Here is a 9,476-nt window from a genome sequence, read left to right as displayed (position 1 = left end):
TGAGATATTTGCACATGCAACTCTCACAAAAAGGCTATTTTCATAGCCCTGGATCGCTAAACAAAGTCCTGTTTAATATACAGAGATAAGCCTGGCGAGGTATCTAAGGAAGATGGGAGCCTGTGTGCCTTCCCATTATTAGCCTAGCACAGACCTGTGCTGGTCTCTGCCTGTGCGCTGGGAGCTGAGGCGATGCGGCCGGTCCCAGCAGAAAACCGTTGCATCCTCTGCTTTTCTTCCCGCCGGGCTGCGGGGCGAGGCGACGCACCGCGGGACAGGCCCTGCTCTGATATCCCCGGCTACCCAAGACCTCTGGCCGGGAGGCTGGTGCCACTCTGCCCAGTGAGTAGGGGGTGTGTAGGGGTGAGTAGGGGGCATGTAGGCACCACCACCCCTGCGGGGCGTGGAGCCCACTTTGCTGACCAGCCTGCCTGAAAGACTGCAATACTGAAGGGAAGCGGAGAGGGAAGAGCCAAAAGGGCTACAAAATGGGGTCCCTGGTCTGACCGAAGCCAGACGCTAATGAGAGGACACTACTGTGCTGCAGGCACAGGGACCAGCTCCAGAGCTATACTGCCATAGGAAAAAAGATGCTTCCCATTCATCTCTATGTACTTGCTTTTGATCTGATTGTTTTTAAATCTGTTGTATAGCCAGGACTATCTCTTCCACATTAGAATGTCTTGTTGGGTAGTGTTTATGGAGGGAATACATGCCAAAAAAATCCATTTCAAACAACTTAACAATAGGATATTGTTGTTGTTAATAATAATAACAACAATAATCTTTATGTTAAATTTATATATATATATATATAATATATATAAATATATAAAAATAAGTATAAAAATAAAAGAGAACCTTCCCTGATTCTGTTTCAGAATACTGACTGGAAAAGAACTTGTACATCTGAAGGTTTGTCCTCCCCCCCCTCCCACCCCCCCCAACCACCTCCCCCCAAAGGATATTTCTTCTAAACTTGTTGCTGTCAGAATGACCTACAGAGTGAGCAGTGGTGCTGCCTTGAGACATTTTGGACGTGGCATTGTTTAAACATAAGAGGAGACATCATTACTCTTCATAATTTCTATTTTTCTTATTGTATATAGAGAGATAGATGTAGGCACCCAGGAAAATAAATTCATCTACTCTGGATACTGATCAGTCAAGCATTTCCCTGTCTCCCTCCAACAGTGTGTTTGAAATTGAACCAGGAAGTTTCTGCATTTTAGAGAGGTTTTCACCTGTAGCTTTGAAAGCAGATGACACTCTACATGGATCCAAACAAAAAAAACTCTTTGGTGCCTCTCTCTGCACCTTAGCTTCCACCTCAGCCTCCCGACGTGCAGCATCAGAATGAGGTAGGGTTAGGGAATAGGGAGGGAGGCTCAGTCCTGCTGACACCAACTTGCACAGAGAGGGAGCCTGGCAGGGGTGTGTCCCCTGGGACCATTAAAGAAGCTAAGGGGACTTAGATGGTGATATTGCAGCAATGGAAGAAAGCTGGCATCAGCAAGCCGTTGTTTTTCAGTGGATTCCTGAATGAGCATATCTCTTGTTTCTACCACTGCAATATAGAAGTATATGCTGTGTATCTCTTTTTAATGATGTACATTTATACGCAAGGACAAAGAGCAAAACACAGTGTATATGCATATTGTATGTTGGATATACATGCCAAAGACTCTCAACAGTGAGTTGTTTCTGGTTGTTCAGTTTAATGCATTTAAATAGACCTGATATGAACAGTTAGCTTTCTGAGATGTCCTAATTTGATCTCCCCTCTTGAGCGATGTCAGAGCTAGACTGGGTTTCACAAACAAGTGGTTTGAAGGAACACTCCTATTTCAGATAAAGCATGATAAAACGCATTATTCATATTTCTAAGATTGCAGATGCCATATTACTTCAACACACAAAAATGTCTGAAATCCAAATTTCAAATGGCAAAACCCATCTTGTTTGTCAGTGTGCCTTTAGTCCTATCAGAGATTAGGTTGCAATCATGCCCAAAAGAAACAGGTGAAAACTACTCTGTGATCAAATTGCACAGATACCTTGAACTAAACTGCTCACTGCCCCATTTAAAACACTCAGGTTGCTGCAAGGCAGTATAAACACACTGAACAAAGGTTGCATACCTTAAAAAACCGAATTTATTACACAATAAACATAATTCAGATCAACAAGGAGAATGGCAACTTCCAGAAGTAAAGCCTGTCAATCCTCCCCACTCTACACATACAGATGTGCATCCCAGGGAAAATAACAGTTCATAGCTTCCATTAAAATATATATTTAATAACTCTACATGGCTGTAATGACACTCTGAGATTTTTCAAACAAAAAAGTATTTCCAAATGCATTTCAAGGAGTAAAGGCTACTAGCTAATTCCCTGCCAAAACAAATTACCATGCCACTTCTCCATGCGTGTTCAAAAGCAAAATGGAGATGAATATGAAACACCAAGTCTAAGATCTATTTTTCAAAGTGTTAAAGCCAACACATGAAAGTGAAATATTTCTTAGTCTCCGTAACTATAGATCCACGGCATTAATGCAAGACAACGACTAAAAGCTATACCAAAGCATTTAAAGGCTAAAAAACAAGCAATCTGTTTTTTTCAAGGAGAGCATAATAAATTAGCTGTAGAAGAAACAAAAGTGTTCAGAATTCTAAAGAAACTAAAAAACCCCTGTCTGTTAGACACTGAGGAATACCTAAGTGTGAAATTTCAAACCCCAAAATATCTAATTTACTTCTTTTTTAAAAATGCCTGTTCCTCTTAGGAATATGAAATAAGGCACATGCACAATAACCTGAAAAATCTCAAGAAGATGCAGAGACAGATGGAAATGTAAACAAGTTTGAAGGATCTCTGCCAAAAGTCTGCTCTAATCCACTGTCCAATCATTAAAGAATAAACAGCACACCAACCCCTTTGTTTTGAATGAATTACAACCTGGAATTACTTGGCAAATACACAATGCAGAATGTCATGGAAATAAAGAAATAGAATCTAGCATAGATGGACATATTTGCAAGTCATCTCCTTCTGCGTAAGATCACAAAAAGGTAAAAAATATGTCTTTAGGACTCGGCTAAGAGTATAGAAGACAAACTTTTCACTTTTTCCTCCATGGCCCTGGCAGCAGCAGGTTGGAGGCACTGCAAGTGGCAGGATCCATGAGAAATTGGACTGTCTTACAAAAGATGCCTCAGAGCTGCCCTAGGGACCTGACTTTGTCCAACAGGCAGTGAGCCTCTGAGGACACTAACACATCCTGGGGCAGCTAGTATTCTGGGCAGCTACCACTCCAAAAAGGATCCAAGGAGCAGCTTGCTGCAGCTGTGGGTGCAGGAGACATGAGGTTGCCATCCTCGTAGTTGAATCTTAAATGTAGCATCTTTATAAGGTATGTAATAAAGAGACTAACTCTTCCTCAGATCTAGCCCCCTGGTAGTTTAGTTGGCCAATTTCCCTGCTGTGATTTACATCTTTCTCACAGTAAAATACCTCTTGTTTAGGAAGAGAAAATATCCTTAGCAATTTCCTATTCAGTTCACTCTCTTGTGACAGCATGCTTCCTAAATCAAGGGTTATCACTGGAGCAGGTGCCCAGCACGGAGATCATACTTCATAAAAAGAAGCTATAGATGTCTACAGTGCAGAGAACTGGACTTGCAATGAGGCCATCAGTATTCAGTATCTCTCTAACTAGTTTTGTGCTCCCAGCAGTCCCCTCCATTTGGTGGCATCAGCAACACCTACCAGGAACTGGCTGGCTGGACAGGAAAATGTACACATCGCTTTTAATTACAGGATTCATTAGCTAATAAAATTAAGTTTGATCAGCAAAGAAATTCTATGTCCTATTTCTCTCATAGATTAAACTGACTAGATTCGCAAAGGTAAAAGAATTTCACTTTTGAATTCCCAGTATCTGCAACAATATCCCAGACACTACTCATACACATATTGCACCAACTATGAAAGAATGATTTTTTGCTGACAATAGGCATAGAAAAGTACAAGATGTCCCTCTTATCGACACCAGCATATAGATTGGAAGTAATTCTATTAGGGTCAACATGAACATGTCAGACACTGCAAATCCATATTTCCCAGGGAAAGAAGAAAGCAGAGCTGGAGGTAGGAACCCCATAGGAGAGTAGTAGCTAATTGTATTAGGAAAATATGGTATGGTAGGGTATAAAGCTTTGATTATATTAATGTATACATACACATAGACAATATGTATCTGAGCAAGAAAATAGACTCTCTTATTCATCTTTTGGTGAGGTCTGTTAAGGACCTATTAGTACAGACCTGTTTTCTTTGTCTAGATTCATCCCCAGCTGTTTTTCCCTTTTCCAGGGAACTTCACCTCCAAATTAAGTAAATATTAGGATCCTTTTTCTGTAATTAGTTATGCTTGCATATGTTTTCTTTGTTTGACAGAAGGTGTGGCTAAGCCCAGCTGAAATGGCTCCTTCCCACTGTACCTTTTCTAGCCCTTTGTGTCAAGTAGGTAACTTTCTGTGAAAAGCTGCTGCCTGTGCTCTCTGAGGCAATGGCAATCATGTCTTTATTTACCAAATACATATATAATCCTGTCCTTAATCCATCAGCAGGGAATATCCAAATACAAAGGGGTGTCTGGAGGAGATGGGTGTGGAAGAGGGTGATTAGGGAGAAAGTGAGCAAGATTCTCCAGAGACCCTATCTTAATTACCAAGGTCTGTTCATTTTCCATGCAGGAAATAGGCTAAGACATCTAAAATGCCCTTCTCTTCACACACATATCCCAAAAGCAGCTGCTGGAGTGGCTGATACAAAGACGTGGCATTCGGATGCCTTGCACAGCCCAACCATGGTGCAAGGCAAGGCAGATGAGATGTACGGCTCTGCTCCATCTCCTGACACCTTTCTTGTCAACCTTCTTCCCATGTCCTCTTTCGTCCCTCTTGGAAAGCTTTGCCCCTTCTGTTGCTATTTCTGTAAAAAACAAAACATCTACAGAGTTCGAGGGTTGTTTTGCGTGACATTTTTGCACATCATAATTGGGAAATGTGTTAAATTATCTGTTAACTTCAGTAATTGAAACACGCCGGCTGGGTCCCATGAGTTGTGGAGTCCCCTCACTGGGACTAACAACAGCCTCTGAGCTGGAAGCAGAAGCTGGGAAGAGCTGGGAAGAGCAGGCAAGGAAGGTGAGGGGCAGCAGAGAGAAAGGCTTGGTGGGGAATTCAGAGAAGCTGGTGCAGGTCCCGTCATGCCTGGCATGGTACAAAGTACCATGCAGAGCCAAGGGCAGCTGCCCCCCTCCCCAGCTGTAAACGAAGACATGATACCCACTAGTTTTGCTGCAGAATAGGGATGAATGAACTTCTAACAGTTCGGAGGTCATTTCACTATGTGGTCCAGGTGATTAGCTGAGCCCCTTGGGCTAGCAAGACCAACCTTAAATCTCATGTAAACAAGCTTAACTGTGAGACGGTAAGTGTTTCTGCTCCCCCTTCCCAGGCGGTGTAGAATGGTTTGAAAAGACAATGACTCTTTGAAAAATTCATAGAACTGAACTTTTCAAACCTGGGAAAGACTTTACTTCATTTTCACTTGCAGATGAGAGCTTGTAACATTTCTTATTTCATCAGTCATGTTGGGCATCCACACACAGATAAGTGCAGTATTCGCTAAGCCTTACAGGCACTCATTTGGGGTGGCAATATTACAGCACTTGGTATACATGTCCATGTATTAAGGTTAATTGATCTGCAGCATTTTTCTCTGTATGTTCAGCGGATCCAATCTAGTGTCTATCACCCCCTCTCTCAGTCCCAGACACCCAGTGTCATTTGCAGTAATAAAAATATTAAGATAAGAAGAACCTCTTATTTGTTATCCAGGAAACAATCCTGACTTCTTAATTCTTAAGGCTTTCATTCTGCTTGAATTAGTTGTTGACAGTGACCTTGCTTTCACATATATTTTTCTGAGTAAAATTTGTGAACAAGGAATCTCTCACACGCTTATGTTTTTACCCAAATCTCTGATACATGGGCTTGTTTGCCCAGCTACACCTACTTTACCCAAATGCTCAACACCTCTTTATTCCATTTTCTGCTGAACTCCCCCCAGGTTTCTCTTAGAGCTACTGAATTGCACTGCTGAATACAACCTGCGAACGTTAGCATCTTACCTTGTTGTCTGGCTGTCAGCCCTGTGCATGCAGATGTTTCCACTGTTCTTTAAACCTTCCCAAATCGTGTGACCCTGCCATTGAAATCTGCTGGAGTCAGCAGTGGCACCGGGTTTATGTATGTGGGGAATTACTCCCACAGCCTAGAGGGGCTAAGCAAAATAACCCTGTTTCTTAAGGGGTCACAGATTTCAGGCACCAGTGTGCTAAAACGGGAGATGCTCCCTCATTCACTTTACAAACCTCGCCAGCAAAGTCTTATGAGACAGTAGTTTCCCAGCTTTTAATTGACACATTCCTGGGACTAGTGAGGAATAGTCGCAGCGCTCCCATGCACCGCGGCAGCACCTGGTGGGGAGTCCAGTGGTTCCTTCAGTGCAGCTGGGTGCAGCATTGCACACAGCTTAGGTAGCCCTGAAACATACTAGGTTAAGTCTGTCTTGTACAGCATGTATCATCACCACAGGGAACTTACCCACCCCTTCCCAAACCACATCCGCAGGAACAGGCTGGGAACGAGCCCCAGCTGGACAGTCTCCACTGGCTATCCCAAGGACAGCTCTTGCTCCCCCTCGCACTGTGGTGACAGGGACAAGATTTGACCAAGACAAATCCCCCACTCTGCAGAAGCCATGCAGTTAAGCCTAAAAATCCTGGGTGTGGAGAGAAACTCTTATCCTTCAAAACCAAAGAGCTTCTCTGATGGGTGAATTTGATTCTTAAGTTAAGACCAGAAGCGCATTCCCCTGGCGGGGAGGTGACTTGGTGAATCCCATTAACTGCTCATCTCTCCCAGCTATCTGCAGGTACTATCAATACACCTTCCACAGCCTCTCCTGGGATAGATGAGACACTTGGCAATTAATCTGCAGGATCTCAAGCAGAAAATTATCTCTCTCTAGAGCGAGCAAACCCTGACTGGTGTCCATTTTAAGACAGTACAGAAATGGCTGCTATTCCCATGAAGTCCTGAGCGTGCAGCCCCCTCTCCTGCTCACCCACTTTTACTCCTTCTGGGATTTATAAAGGTGAGAAAGGACAGTGCTGTTGTGCAGAAAAGTCACAGCCTGAGTGCGGCCAGAACTGCACCCAAATCTGAGCAGCAGCTTTCACAGAGCCACCTGACTATTACTGCCTGCATCTGTGTGAAAATGCTGGATCCAGCCGGCTCTCTGGAGCAGGGGATGCAGAAAATGTTTTCTTCTTAATTTTCCCCATGGAAAACATTACCTTTTACACATAAGAATCAGGAGCTGCATGTGTGCAGATGAGAGACAGAATTTCTATTTTCTATATGCAGAGAAAGCATTGAAGTGAATATGTTTTATTGAATATTTTGATTGTGGGTCTGGAGAATAGGATCTATTCCAAGTGACATCTGCCATTTAAAACTTTAGCAACGTGATAACTAAATAAAAGTCAGTTAACTTTTAATTTATTTTTATCAATTTATTTTCCAGAACCACTAAACTGTACTCCAGATTAGATAGTGCCCTCCTCAGAATTTAAAGTATATCATGTTAAGTTCTTTATAGATACTTGGAATTTCCTTGCAAAATTGAAATCTGTTGCAATGAATACTTATGTTCAATACAAGTAACTATGCCTCTTACCATGCAAGTCAAGAAGAAAAATGAATTTTAACTGCAATGAAAGTTTTTCTTGGAACAGCCTCACAGGAATATAAAAAAATGGTAATAAAATGGTGATATAAAAATGAAATTCATGTATACAAAATGAAATGTTAAATGCTCTACTTTCTGGTTAATATTTATCTAAAATAAAAATTCTAGCTTTCTGTGAATACTGCAATCTGCTTTCAGTTACTATGAATCTGGTAACACCTATTCTAAAAAAAATTTTCTTTGACTGTGGGGTGGGAACTTTGTAATTTGATCAGGTATGTGAATAATAAAGAAGAGCCAGATCAGTGCAAATCTGGTGCTACTGATTCATTTTCCCCACTTCCAGGTGAGGTAGTTCACAGCACCTAAGCAGCTTCAAATTTAGATTCTTAATGAAATCATGAACATTTCTTTAAAGTTCCCACAAAAGTGGCTAATTCATAATCAGGGCATGAGCAAAAAATGTCTTTTCTCTCACTTAACATTAAAGTAACATTAATTACTCAACATTAATTAATGTTAATTATTTTACCAAAGGAGCTTTATTCTCCCAAGTTCCCACTCGATTAAAGCCTCACTCATACTTTGAACAGACCCTAAAAATAAACCAAAACAAATTCCAGAACGCCTGTAAGTGCTCTCCTGTCTGGGAATGTCCTGGCAAAATCTGTCTGTGTGCCCATTTGAGGTACTGCTATTTCCTCCAACAGCAAGCATCCCGAGTACCTCTCTGTATCAAATATATTTACTGCCCCACCTCTCTGTGCCATTACCCTATGAGTCAGAGAAACAAAGCACAATGTTTGTCTGCCCTAATTTGAGTAGCTAAAGTTAGATGTCACCCCAGGCTCATCTGCTGAATAACCCTCTGGAAACATCCCTGTGCCTACCTCTCCTACCAGGGCAGTGCGAAGTCATTGGCTTAAACTTAGACATCTTAATATTAGATCAGAGTCAGATGAAATGTAGCCCAGACTAAGTGATTTACCTAAAGTGCAATACTGGGAAAAAGACTGTATCTTTTAAACCCAATTAGCTACTAGACTATTATTTCTCTTCCCCAGTTAAAATGTAGCAACAGCCTTTGCTTCAAGTAATACTTAGACAATTTACATTTTTTAATGCCATAGCATTGCTGGCTGTTTAACTAGATAATGATTTCCTCATGTGGAAAAGTTAGAGAGCAGTTTGCAGAAAAACACCTGATTTATATAGTATTTGGGAGATGTAGCTTTTTTTTTTTTGTATGCTATCATCACTTAAAATGTTTCTAATACAGAATTCATGGTATCTTTCAAAATCAGATAAGATTTTATTATCATTATATATAGATATGTGTTCATAATTCTATTATTGCCATACAACTATTTGGGGTGAATCTCAGGAGATGTCAGTGCCACCCATTTTTATATACGAGATTTGGTTGACCACTAGGGAAAAAAGCCATTAATCCTTTCTAAGCTCTTTATAAACAGAGCTTCCTTGCAAGGTCTTAACTTAAAAATCTCTAAGGATTTAAACAGGCATCACATCAAAAATATCCTCTAGCTACTTGAAAATTGAGAATGCCTCATGTCCCCGGTCCAAAAGATGCACCTTTCCAAGCATGGCACAACTAAAACCAACCAGAAGCCATGTGTTTGTAAA

Source organism: Falco naumanni, chromosome 5, assembly GCF_017639655.2.
Source record: "Falco naumanni isolate bFalNau1 chromosome 5, bFalNau1.pat, whole genome shotgun sequence".
NCBI classification, from domain to species: domain Eukaryota; kingdom Metazoa; phylum Chordata; class Aves; order Falconiformes; family Falconidae; genus Falco; species Falco naumanni.
This window is presented reverse-complemented; position numbering follows the sequence as displayed.